Raw genomic sequence first — 13,730 nt, 5'->3', positions numbered from 1 at the left:
ACGAAGCTCTCTTTGAGCACGTCTGACAGCATGAAGTATCTGATAATTTGATGTTCTTCTCTCTGAGCAGCCAAAAGATCATTTTTGTCAACAGTCTCATGTAATCATGAGCAAATTGTTGGATGGATAATGGTTTGTAATGGATGTTTGCTTTCCCCTGGTTTATGGTGGCCATTAAGTCCAAAAATACATTTTCAGAAATCAAATATATATACATTATTGATTGACTTTATTAATTAATCCCTCTGAAATTTCCTTTTGTATATTAGGATTCTAGTTGATTGTTCAGGTACAGCAAGTTTCATAAAAACAAAAACAAGAACAAAGAGCAAACAAAAGAACAAAGGGCAAGAATAGAATACATCATCCTTTTACTCCGCTCCTGCCCCCAAATTCAGAATTCTAATTCTAATAGCACGATAGTCCCTGAGTATATTAGTGTTGCATCACTGATGACTGTGTTCAGATTTAGTCAACATAACAAAACACAGAATATTTAGACAGAAATCAAAGGGAAGTTGCTGAAAACATGTATGTTACTGTTTTAATTCCTGTCATTGTGTTTCAGAAAAATGTTATTTTTCAAAATTACGCTTAAATTACACTCGACACTCCCTGATATGTACGTTCTCTATCGTCTCTCTGTGGATTACATTTTTTCTTGTTCTTAGTATTTTTTTCTAAGACATTTTTAGGATTTTCCTTGATTTTTCTGGAACTCCTGTGTTGTTCTCAGTCTCATCTTGACCTTTAAAGTATATATTTTATTGAGTATTGTTTAGATTGTTTAAGCGCTTTGAGACCCTGGTCTGGAAAAGCGCTATTAAAAATACAAATTACTTACTTACTTACTATAACTTTTCTGACTCATTCTTTTCTTGTCCATTGTTTTGTTATTTGCATCTGCACTCGTGTCCAGCTCTGGTCTAAACCCCCACAGAATCAGCAGTAACACATATGGATTGCGCAATTTACCTTTAAGTATCCCTTTTTCCTTTTATGTCATGAGTCAGCAATCGTGTCAGGAATAAACTCCATAACCGCAATTTTCTTTTTCCATGTGTTACAAGAGAGTGAAGTCATTTCGACTCCGTCGTTAACACCTCACTAACACGGAACACGTGATAATTGAACTTCCTCCATCCGAGGCGAAGACTTGGTCCTGCTGAGATACTTTATTGGCTGTTAGTTACTTAATGACCATCTGCTGATGCTAGTAATTCAAAGCCTCGAACAGTAGTTACCGCTTTTTTTCTCTTGTGGATACATTTGCTCAAATTGCTCTCATGGCAAAGCTCTAGCAAAGGAAATGAAGAACATTGAGACCTGAGGCTAATTCTTAATCGTTTCGAGGAACTAGAAACAAATATTACAGTAGTATTTGCAAACATAACTGTAAATCATCAATGTTAATGGGCAATAAATGGCACTGGCTGCCTGGAGTAGATGTCAAATGCCAGTCATCGAATGTTCCACCACAGCATTGACTCAAAGTTAAATCCAATATAAGTGTCCAGGGCAGGTGTCTCCTATTACTCGTATTCATATCCCTAGTGTTGTCTCTGGGTCAAGCTGAACAACCTCCACTACTGCATATGTAATTATGGAAGCCATGGAGGTCGTTCACCTTGGATACCACAAACACATTTGTTTCCGGCCTTCGGGTCCCCTTGACCGAGATATACCATAAAGACCCGTTTTTGTCTCTGTTGGTTTCGTTGATTCTTTCTGTCTCATCATAAAGATGGTCTCGAAATCATCGTGGATCGTAAATATTTTCCCACGTCTTTAATGATGAGACTCATGATGCAAACGTTTGCAGCTCCACAGAGTCGTCCTTATCGACTCTTATAATGTGCTAATGTTCTTCAACTCGAGCCAGATCAGCTTCAAAACATGTCTTAAAAAGTGGATATTTGACCAGACAAAAAATTGTTTTTATTATTCTCCAAAACCAAAAAAAATGATGGAAATGGAATCAATGTAATGCAAATGAACAAAAGTAAGTTATGTTTCTGTAATGGGCTGGATTTAGAGATAAACCACAAAGAGGGTTAATTAAAGGCAAAGAGATCCAGTTAGAGACTATTTCATATTTCAAGTTTTTTTCCACCTCATACACCCTCAACAGATAATATTTGCCCGGTGGAAAGATGCGTCTCATTACCCAAATCCAAACGGTTAGTATCTATTGAAATTGCTTCACGATGTGGCAGCCCCTACACTGTGCGGAGACAGAAATATTTGTCAGTATTACACACTTTTGCGTTTGGGTTAAACCCTTCTCATGCAACAAATATGAGTGAAGCTGTTTTCAAACATTAGTTGATTATGATGGTCATAGTATCAATATTTGATATGAAAATGGTTGCAATTTTACTCTTGCCCTCAGTTTAAACTGAGATGTGATAGGTTTGCAACCAATTTTTATTAATATGTGTATCACCACTGTGTGAAAAGTACTACTCTGCTTTGCACTCCACAATGGGTACTTCCATTTTTTTTTTAAGGGAAATGTATTCAGCTCAGCGCCGCTCAAGCAGGCGAAGAGAAGCTAGAGCTGTGCTAGAGCACAGATACTAAATAAAAGTATCTCAAATAAAAAAGTATCTCTAAATTAAAATTATATTTTTCTATTGATTGCACATCACATGCGTCTTCGACACGTCCACGGTGGAATTAAATATATTTATGCACTTGGACAGGGTTTCCCAACCTTTTTTGTACCGCAGACCAGTTTAATGTCAGCATTATATTTAGATAGATAGATAAACTTTATTATTTGCTGTCCAGCACACAGCAACACAGACGATAGATTCATAAAAACAAGAACAAGAACAAAGTGCAATAAAAAGAACAAAAAGTCCAAATGACACAAATCTAAGTACAAAGAAATAGATCAAAGAAAAATAGATCATAGATCAAGTTGTTGTGTTTATTTGCATTGTATCCTGTCGATGGTGTTGTGTATGTGTGTCTCTCCTAGCTTTTAGAGACTTTATGTTAATGTATGAGTTTTTGGCCTTATTTATTTGGAACAAAGATTCTGAAAAAAAGGTTTTGTTTCTAAACATTTTGTCTTTTACTCATTTTGACTATTTTGCTAATGTAATTTAAGAGAAATAGAATAACCATTAGAAGAGTTTATTGTTCTTTACTAAAGAAATGTGAGAAAGATTCAAACTCGAGACAAACACAACCCAACATAAAAAAATGTATTAAGTTTAAGAGTCTGATGCTGTTTCAACCGTAGCCATAACTCAACTAAAAAATGGCAACATCAAAATGGTCCCACCTGAGCGGGTTGGATTCTAATGCAATATAATAAAACATTAAAGTGAGTAACGGTGGACACTAGACAAAAGCAGATGGGCAGTAATTTGGCACTGATAAGGAGGAGGTGGAACAGACTAACAGATTGTGTTCTCGTGGGGAAGGAAGCCAGAATCACTCAGTAGCAACCGCCAACCTCTAATCAGAAAGTCACTATCAAGCTCCAAAATATAATGTGGGTTGAAAAGAATCTTCACCAAATTATTATCTGCTGATATGAAATAACTATTATTGGATCGTGAAGTCGATTTCAATATTTGAAAAGTCAGAAACCAGGGCTGTGGAATAATACGAAGACAGAAAAAGTATCTGAGACAAAGAGAAGCTTCTTAAGAATCCAACATTAATATTTCTAGCTTCTGTGCGCTCGGCTTTCAAAGACAATCCCTAATTGCTCTGGAAGTAGACTTTCTCAGCACCTCAGTTACTGCCACGTCGGCCCGCGGCACGTGTCGCCATCCCATAATCAATCCCGAGTCTAACGACTCGTGCCGGTGATTAGTTTTCTCTCCCCGACATCAGCTTCTCCCACAACAGATGGAGCGACGGTTGCACCGAGGCCTCTGTTCAAACACATTAACCAGCGGGTAGAACCTGAATATTTCACCGCTCACTGCTCACCCATCCAAGCATCTGCACCGACGCTCCTGAACGCCCCGCGGAGATGTGGATCTTACCGGGTCTGTTCAGGAGAATCAGAACATTTTGAAAGCTTTAGTCTGATCGACAGATTCTCCTGTGCGATTCAAGCACTTATTCCATTGTGGGGGATTCAAAGATATCAAACTTATTTTTCATGCTGTTCCTAACTTTAAACGGTGCTATAGAAATACGATACTTCGACAAGATTCAACTTTGTCTTACAGGATGCAGTGAATTCAGGGACTACTCTTCTCCACCTCCAAGGGACTCGTTGTATAAACAAAGCAGGGGGTGTGATTACAGCTGGCTGGAGGAGGAGTGAAGCCATTATTACGTCATAATGGACTCCGCTCTCGTAACCTCTCGTTCGCCCAGATTTCAGACAGGGGAGAACTTTATAAAGTAATAAGTTGAAAACATGGTCATGATGAGAGACTTACTGCATCTTGGAGAGGAAGACTTCAACATTTGAAACATGTGAGTGAGTCAGGAGAGTTTGATTTTCACATTAGTTACCCTTTAATGAAGAAGTTTATTTTTTGATTAAAAAAAACTGATAACTGGTTAATTATTGATAATCAATAAAGAAATGTTGGTGGAATAAATCCTCCTTGTAAAGTGTACAGTGTGCGCTAATAGTGAAATTAGTGTTTAAGACAAAAGTGTTTTTTCAAGTCTGTAAATCTATTTTTTAATGATGTAAAAGTCGTTTTCATGTGTACGTGTCTTTTCATTATGTAGTCTGCCCCAAGTGGACACTTAGATGAACTGCAGATTTTTAGGACTTCCACATTGACTTAACTTTTTGATATCTGATTGTTGGCCCTGATGGGAAACTCAAAAATGATTCTAAATAGCATCAAATCGTATTTAATGTACTTCTTTGAGTTTCTTATATACTCACAATTACCAACAAAAAAACAACAGCTCAGTCATACTGGCGTGTGTCGAAACACTCGATTGTCAAACGATTTTCATTAATGTTGTGTGTAGATCGATATTGGAACGCCAACGCGCATCAGGATGAACATCATTAGTCATAATGAGCATAAATCCTTATTTAATGGCTTCAGATATTCACCTTTAATGGTGTATTTTGCCACTTTATAACAGAGCAGTGTGGCAGAAACTATTAATGTGATTTTTGATGGGTTTTTTTTTGGTCATTACACTTTCATAACCAACCCACTATTAATTAGACTTTTTTTTTTAAATAAATAAATATTTTCAAACGTCTAGTTGCCACTAGTTACGATTTTTTTCTTTTTTTTCTTTCGCTTGTATAAGTGATGTAGTATGGAATACCAAAACTGCCATAATTCGAAAATAAATAAGAATATTTCAAGGTAAATTAGTTATACTAGGAAAGATATATCCTCTTTTTTGTTTAATAATAATAATAATAATAATAATCCTCAACAACAATTAAATAAAACCTACCACATTTTTATTTTTTTATTTTTGAATGTTATTGTCAATGAAACATCTAATACTGTAAAAAAGAAAAAGGTTATCATTTGGCCAACCCGTTGTAATGTTGGCTCTCATTTCGTCTGGTTCCTCCAGTTCCAGTTACACAGCAACAGTAGTGATAACATCATCACACATTTTACAAGTCACAGATGGAGAATGAATGTCTCCAATACAAGCTCACAAAATACATAAATAAAACGTTTCTTTAATAACAACAAAAACAAGCTCTTCACAGAAACCACAACACATCTTAAAACTACAACTTTAAAAATATAAATAGATTTGAAAATGTTTTGTTTGTTTCGTAGATGCTTTTCTTACAATTGTTTTCGCTAACAGTACCCGGAGATTTTTATTTAACGTCTTTTAACTTCATTCCCCACTGAGTAGCGAAAACATTACCAAGAAACAGAGCTGCTGTGCTTGTGTAACGGACACTCAGAGTGTTTGTCGGATGGAAGGGATGGACTGTTGAGTAAATGATCTGTGATGATGGAAAGACGGATGAGCGACAGATCGCCTGCATGAACGTCAACTTGATAAGCTTTTCTCCAACGATTGAGTCTTTTTTATTAATACAGTTCTTGACATGATGGACAGTTAAACCATCAAACTTATTATCAACAATATTTTCTCGTTATTATTTTCTTTAATCCACATTTTGTTTAAGTGTTGACGGACAACTTCTCTAGTTATCATTAGTGATGGTCTGATGAAGCTTCATGAAACAGTGTCATTATTTTTCCACTAGATGCCGGTCTCTGCACTATTTTCCTTTGTTTTGAACAACTGTTCTGATGAAACATCACATTATTTTTAAACCGATGGCGCCACCTACTGACCTCTAAACAACATGACACTGTTTCATGAAGCTTCGTCAGACCATTGCTGTATCTAGAGAATGTTATGTAAATTTAACACCTTTACTCTCACATTCATAATTATTGTTTTCTCATGATGGTGTGTTGACTATATAGTGTATGAATTAAATCTTTATTTAATCTATAATTCACCTCTACATCCATGTTTATATGTTATTTATATCGTCCTTCATCCAACTTATAAATATATGATGGTTTATATGTTATTTAACAGCATTTTAAAGGCCTGCTCACACAGAGAGTAGATGAATAGCATTGAAATCATAAATAGGAGAACGTGGAGAAAGAAATTGAATTAAAAGTTAATTTATAAAGCACATTTTTAGAGGTACTGCTTACCAAAGTCCCTAATAATACCATTAAACAAAATGGATAGAAATTACAGTTCGAAGTTAAAACAGAAAACAAGATTAAAACATATATTTTCTAAAACAAAAACCTTTTAGAAAATATATGTTTTATGTGTATGTATGTATGTATGTATGTATATGTTTGAATAAAAACAGACCTAAACCAAAACCCAATATGACTTATAATAATTATAATAGTAATGTTATCATTAGAAAAGGGGAGATCAATATATTCCATTAAATGCAAAACCTTGGGGCTGTATGGATAATTCTGTGGTTGGTTCAAATACAACCGTGATATACTGGACGGGCTTCTGTCCTCATCATCTGCACGTCGAGGTTCACTATACAACCTCAAGGATCTGGAAATAGAAAACCACTGATTCACTTACTGCACCAGAGCGTCGTCAGAAACACTTCACATCCTCGTGGCCGCCGCCCCTTTTTACATGAAATCTGAGAGCTGTGAAAATGTCATTACTTTGAAATAATGGAAGGTTTGAAGGTCGTTCTCGTTCACTGCTCGACTCTAACATGTTTCATGTATGTTCAACACGATGACGTGCGGCTTCTCGCCTTCAATTGAAATCAAGTCCAGGAGGTGAAATGAATAAAAATTGCTTGGATGTCTCATAGAGCAGGAGGATGTGGTTGAATTTCAGTGAATACTGAGCAACTCAGGGAATACATGTATGTATTTGAATCAATGTAGAACTGATACATATACATGCAGATATATAGATATAGATTATAGATTTTTGAGTTTTTGAGGAAACTGTAAAATAGTCAGAAGTATTAAGACAATTCTCATAAATGGGTTGAATAATAAAGAATACAATTCAGTAAAAATCAATCATAAGTATTCTATAACTAGAATAAAAGTACTCAGAGAGTGCAGACTTGTGCCTAGCTGCTCTTTTCTGGTGATATTTAATTGTTTAGTCTTTTATTTTCTTCATAATTATGTCTATTTTTAATATCTAAAATCGTATTTATAACATCGGTGATGTCAATAACACTCAAATGATTGACAAATCCTTGAAGTCTGGCTTGATCCAGATGGTAATTAAGATCATCACCAATGTAATAATCTGCTTCCTAAAATTGAAGCTGAAGATTTTTTTATTTTTCTAAAATGAACGGACAAAAGCCTGACATCCCTGATGGTGAAAAATTTGCTTAAAAAATATTCTTTGATTATTTAAAAAAAAAAAAAGTTGATTACATTTGATATTTGTTTGATTTCAGTAGATATTTTCCATTTCAGATGAAAATTGTATGATGTTAGATGTATACAAAAAAATGTTCATGTTTCAAAGAAAAAAAGAAATAAAAAGTACTGTAAAAAGTACAATATCCGAAGTAAAGGACACATGTTTTATTTTGCAAATAATAACAGAAAAAAAGCCGGACATGCCTGATGGGGAAATAGAAATGTTTATACTCCCTTTAATTTGCTTAAATATATATATATATATATTATTTGAAAAAAGATGATAGACTTAATAATGTTTGGATGAAAGTAGATGTTTTTTATCACACATGAAAATTGTACGATGTTAAATGTATACAAAAAATAATTTTAAAGTTTTAAAAAAAGAAAAAGTGAATCAAAAAGTACAGTATCCAAAGTAAAGGAAAGTGACGAGGTAACAACACAACAAATGGCCGCAATCAGAAGCAAATATATAAAGAAGATTTATGGAAATTGACTGAAGACGAAGCAGCTTCCTATTTACGACACAATTTAACTAAATGCACCCTGAATTTTATGTTCCGGTGCAACATAAAGACATCACGAGCGAAAGCATTTTAAAAAAGTTGACTTCCAATTTATGACACGGATGCTCGGGGAGAAGATACACTATGAATTAATATGTTTTCAAAAAGCTTATAGAAAGGTCTCCGCTCCAGTTGCCGCCACGTCAAAGATCAACATGCTTCGCTCTTAATGGCGTCGTAAATTGCTGGAGTCAAATATTAAGAAGTCAGCATTAATGGAGCAGGTCTTCCATCTTTGTTAACGTCTCGATTCCGTCATTATTCTCACGTGATAAATGGCTTATTGCGCAGCAGGAGTCAATGAATGTCTTAAAACAGCCGTCAGGTCAATGAGGAGAACGAAGAGAGGAGGATGTTTATCTTCAAGGAAATGCTGGTTAATGAGCAATACAGGCAGTAATACTGGGCAACATTCAACCATCATCCAAATGTTTGTCAGTTTTCAGTCAATTATATTAAACATGCTTCTTATCGGTTTGTGAAAGATTTATTATTAACATTTTCTTGTGTAAATTATTCCAATTTAGTGTACATTTGAGGTAAATAAATAAAATAAACTTTATTTTAGTTTCTTTTTCCAGATTATAAACCCCTGCTTTAGTCAGATTCTTCAAACCTTGTGTTTTTTTTATTAATGATGCTACATATCAATGAGATCTTGCAGGTTATGAGCCTCCACTTTTGATTTAGCAAGAAGGGACAGTGAGTAATGCAAATAAAGATCATAGTGGTGAGGTGGCATAAATGCACCGAATGATGTTAAATAAGTAGAGAAAGAAAATAATAGTTTGCTTTTATTATGAACCGTCATTTTTTGCATAATTCAATTAGATCAGATTGATTTTATTTATCCCTCTGGAGATGTTGGGTTTCCAGTTTACAGCAAAATATAGTTTCATTAAAACAAAAACAAAGAAAAAAGTACAAATACAATAAAAAAGTGCAAAGGATGACAAAGTGCAAATATAAGGAACATAGATCAACGGAAATATCACGAAGAAAAGGATAAAAACATTAACATAGAATAGAATAAGATCATCCTTTCACTCCACTCCCTAATTCAGAATTATAAAGTCTAATAACATGAGGAATGAAAGAGTCCCTGAGTTGTGTTGCATCTTGGGAGGAGCATTCGTGCTCCATCTGCTTCTCTGATGACGTGCACTAGACCTCATGATGGCAAACACTGAGAAATGCATATAATGGAGCTTTTAAGTTGAAGTTGATCGATCTGGCGGTTGAAAAATGAAATAAAGAAAATACAAGTAAGCATTTATGAATCAATGGCTAGATGTTTGGGAAGCACAAAAAAGAAAAAAGACAGTTTCCCTGAACATGACACTGACTCTTCTTGTGAACCGTTGATTTTTTTTTTCTTGCTGCTTTACTGCCGTGTTACAAGCACTGTTTATAATAATCAATGGATTGAATTAAATATTAAATAAATGTTTCACTTTACCATCTTTCTGTGTAAATGTTTCAAATGACAACACAAACAAATTTGACTTAAATATCCCAAAATATTTAGATGCTGCGCCTTATATTCAGGTGTTTTCTATAGCCCTGAAGTTACAGTACTATTGCATTGTATTAAAAAGTATTTGATAAGATATATAAGGTAGTGATGGTCTGATGAAGCTTGATGAAACAGTGTCATTATTTTCAGAGTCCACTAGATGGCGGTCTCTGTAATATTTTCCTTTTTTTTTTAAAACTAACTAACGTAACATCACACAACTTTTAAACTGATGGCGCCACCTACTGACCTCTAAACAACATGACACTGTTTCATGAAGCTTCATCAGACCATCACTAATCTAAGACAGGTGTAAACAAATCAACTATGAACATATTAGTTGTGTTAGTTAAAGTATTGTTTTAATTATTACAATATACAGTATGTCTTATAGATATTTCCATATCCTATCATTCATGTCCGCTAACATCTCACTTCCTGGTTTTATTTTGAAGCCCTGATCCCTGTGTGTGTCCATATTGACTTCCCCTCGGGCTCCTGACTTGATTTGTGTCACCTGTGTCTTCGTCTCACCTGCTTCATGTTCCTGTTGATCGTGTCAAGTATGAAACCCTCCTGACCTCATCGTGACATCGTTGAATCCCTGGTACGTGTATTGATCTTTATTAATCTTTGTCAATCAGTCAAGTTGGCTTTTTGTGCCTCTTTATGTTTCGCATTAGAGCCTTAAAGGTTTATTTGTTACATGTTGCTATTGTTTTACTGCTGCTATTTCAATATTTGACGATAATATGAGCTTCCAATAAATGAAAAATATAAATATATATATAAATGTATACTATATTTTAACAGAAGCCTAAATTCCTCCACTTAAAAAAACATTTGTTGCTACTGATTCTAATAAAATGTTCAAAGCCAAGTGTATTGAAGGATTACTACATTTTCATGTCAGCAACTAGAACTAAAAATGCTCAAGTTATTTCTACTGTAAATATATCAAGACTCGTCCATATCTTCTGACTAGTCTGGAATAAGATCAAACCCCCAACAACGACACATCAAATAATGATAAAAGGTAAACAATAACTTTAAAAAGCGCTCCGTCTTCTTAGCGTCTGACCTGAAGTGCCATGGTTTTATATTGTTCTTGGTTCAGTTACTTTTCAGTCGGACGTTCAAGATCAATGATGCTCAACATGACTCAGCTCAGCGGATCATTACCGATCGATTTTTGTGCAGATTGATCGAGTGAGTTTCACTGTAGCCCCATTAACTTAATCAATCAGGTCTTTGATTATTCTTCGTTTTGAACAAAACATTTTGGTAAACATTCACTTTTTATGTCTGTTTTGTTCTTTCATTATATTAAATATTCCCCGAATAATGATCATATTAATCTATGTTATTGCTATTATTACCTCAGCCAAGGAGATCATGTGATCCTCATATTGAATATCTGTCTAAATACTCATGAATACATTTTGTTGGTGATCTGTTCTTCCATATGGATTCAGGATTATTTTACAGAACCTTCGATCGCTTTGTATCAAATGTAGATTTTCATTTTGAAAAACCACTTCAATGAACTCTGGCATCATTTTCAAACGTGGCTCCGCTCAGAACCAGCCAAAGAACAAACACTAAAACCACTAAAAGAAATACAATGACAAACTGTTCAATCACCAAAATAAATAAAGTATAATCTAGTGAAAATATATCTTTGGAAGAGGTCTATGCTGCTTTTAATTTTTATTTCTGTTATTTTCTGTTTTGCTGTGTAAGACTGTTCAATAAAAGTAATTTCTATTGGCTTATAGGTCTGGACTGTTTAAACGTTCCCCCTTTGTGTGATTTAGTTATACACCCCTTGTTTAAAATGCTGTGTAAAATATGAACTTCTCGTTTATTGGAGTGTTTTCTGTTTTTACCCTTTACTCCCATAATAATGTGTTAATAATAATAATTACTTTATCACAACACGGAAACAACTTTGGTTCGGTTCCCCATGAACTTGTTTTGATACTTTTTGTTTATTGTTAATATACTTTTTTCATTAAATGTTTATTATTCAATACGTTGAATTTTCAAGTCAGATTGATTATACATTTTTTTCCGTCAAACCTAAATGGACAAGTTAAAGCAACAATATGCAAGTTTACAATTGTTGTTTCTGGCGACACCGTGTGTCAGAAAAGTGTAAATGCAATGCTTTAAAAGTCCCTAATGCACCATTGCCAGATACAGTATGTGCTTTTGTTAAAGGTCAACAAATGTGTTGATTCAAGTGTGTCTTAAATAGATGTTGGACTCTATTGTATCATCAGTGTCTGTTTGTACAAAACTCTCCTTTCATTGAAATATTGACATTAGAAAACCATCTTAAGCCCTGCCCACTACTTATTTTTTTCTGGAAACTAAATCTTGTCGACCATAAAACCATGCGCACTTTGCTGTGATTGGAAAAGCATTGAGGTTTGTCACTGCTCGTCATCAATCCCAGAAGTCTCTACCTCCAAGAAAACACTGTTTAGATCTGTGGTCACATGACACTGATAGACTTTCTGGGCGGGTTGTCTAGACATGGTTACATAGTGAAGAGCAGTGTAAAAAAAACAAGTTTGATTGTTCAAAATAAAACAAATCATGCAGAAAATGTGAGGAATTATGATGTGAAATGTTGAGTTTTGTTGCTTTAACTCAGATTATCAGGATTCAAACGGGCAAATATCATTCAAATCTTCCATCAACGCGAATGTCATGTTTACGACACAAAGGAGCTTTAAAAAATGTGTTTCGAATTAAATGCTTTGTCGCCTGCTGCGATTGATTCATGACCATGTTGCCGGTATAGCCATCATGATCGACAGGCTCTTTTAAAAACCCAGACAAGCGGCAGAAAAATCCATCAGGTCACTGTCATATATGGGAAGAAACTAAAGACCAACAATAGTAGCCGGGGGAGTGAAAGTATGCACAAACTGAATCAAGGTGAAAAAGACATTTATTTTCGTGGATGATTCTTATGGGATGTTCGCTTAAAACTCTGACCAATGGTTGTCCAAACAACCACACACCTAAAGAGTAACTAAAATCACTACTTTACGTGTGTTTTTGACTGGAAATGATTTCTAAATTCTCAGGTTTTACTTTCAGATACAATATTTTAAAGTAAGTTACAACGAGTCCCAAAGTGAGAATGGTTGTTATTTGTTCCTTCTAAGAAATTGGTCAAAATTGTATCTACCACTTTAAACAGCTAACCTTGCACTCTCTCACACACACACACACACACACACACACACACACACACACCTAAAAGCTATCATTCCTCACGCTGATGGACTCCCTCAGGAACCCGACCATTAACGGGCTTTTGTCACAAAAGGCGGTTCCTGTTCCGCACACACACACCAAGTGTGGACGACTCGTGCTGCTTCTCCAGTTCACACCATCAGTTCTTCTGGTGTGGACGACACGTGTTGCAGCTCTCGTGACCCTGGCAGAAGGTTTGTGCGTCAGCAAGATGTTGTTTTCGTGAGGAAAAAAAAGAGTGAAGGTGCCTCACAGAGAAACAAGGCATCAGCTAAATAAAGAGAAATGTTTGAAAATGGAATAAATCATCAATTCATAGTCATTTTTTTTATCTTTTCTTTGTCATATTATTGGTTTTACAGTTTTCTTTGTCTCCATAAAAAAGAGTAACATTTTATTTCAGGTCCAGGAATCTTTAAATACACAAACTTGGGTACACATCACCATCTTGAATGACAACATTCCACCCATTCCAGTGAA

The sequence above is a fragment of the Callionymus lyra genome, chromosome 2, assembly GCF_982586985.1.
Source record: "Callionymus lyra chromosome 2, fCalLyr1.hap1.1, whole genome shotgun sequence".
NCBI lineage: Eukaryota > Metazoa > Chordata > Actinopteri > Syngnathiformes > Callionymidae > Callionymus > Callionymus lyra.
The sequence above is the reverse complement of the archived record's forward strand: the minus strand, read 5'-3'. Positions refer to the sequence as shown.